This window comes from Elephantulus edwardii, unplaced genomic scaffold (genome assembly GCF_000299155.1).
Source record: "Elephantulus edwardii isolate Elephantulus edwardi_28Jun2011 unplaced genomic scaffold, EleEdw1.0 scaffold00017, whole genome shotgun sequence".
Lineage (NCBI taxonomy): Eukaryota > Metazoa > Chordata > Mammalia > Macroscelidea > Macroscelididae > Elephantulus > Elephantulus edwardii.
In genome coordinates, this window is record NW_006399767.1 from 27,080,507 (window position 1) to 27,081,088 (window position 582).

Consider the following 582-nt stretch of genomic DNA (forward strand, 5'->3'; position numbering starts at 1 on the left):
GAAAGAAGATATTGGCAATTAATAAATCATTGAATGTACAAAATTAAATAATTCTATCCTGCCTCATTTCTATAACCAAATTCATAATTTCTGACTACCAGTCCCTCTTGTTTCCAACTTTTTCATTTTACTCATCAATTACTATTAATGAATCTTAATTGTGTGTTAGGTCAATTTCTGACTTCAGAACTAGATTTCCTTGCCCATAAACAAACAAATGGAGAAGCTGTGATATATTCACACAATGGAATACTACGCTGCTTTGAAAAACAAAGAATTTATGAAATATTATACAAAATAGGTGACCCTGGAGGGCATTATGCTGAGTAAAATATCTCAGTCACGAAAGGACAAATACTGCTTAGTGCCACTGTTGTAAAATGGGACTGACATTGGGGCTGGGGTAAGACTGAGATAGATGGGATAAATTATGTATACTGAATTGAAAGAGATGAGGGAGAGAACTGTTTAAAAGAGATATATGATTAGGTATTATTGTAAAGACAGGAGTCCAGAACAAAGGCTATATAGTGGAGTGGACTTGGGGGGAGTGATTGTATAACAATGAAATAATTTTTCTTT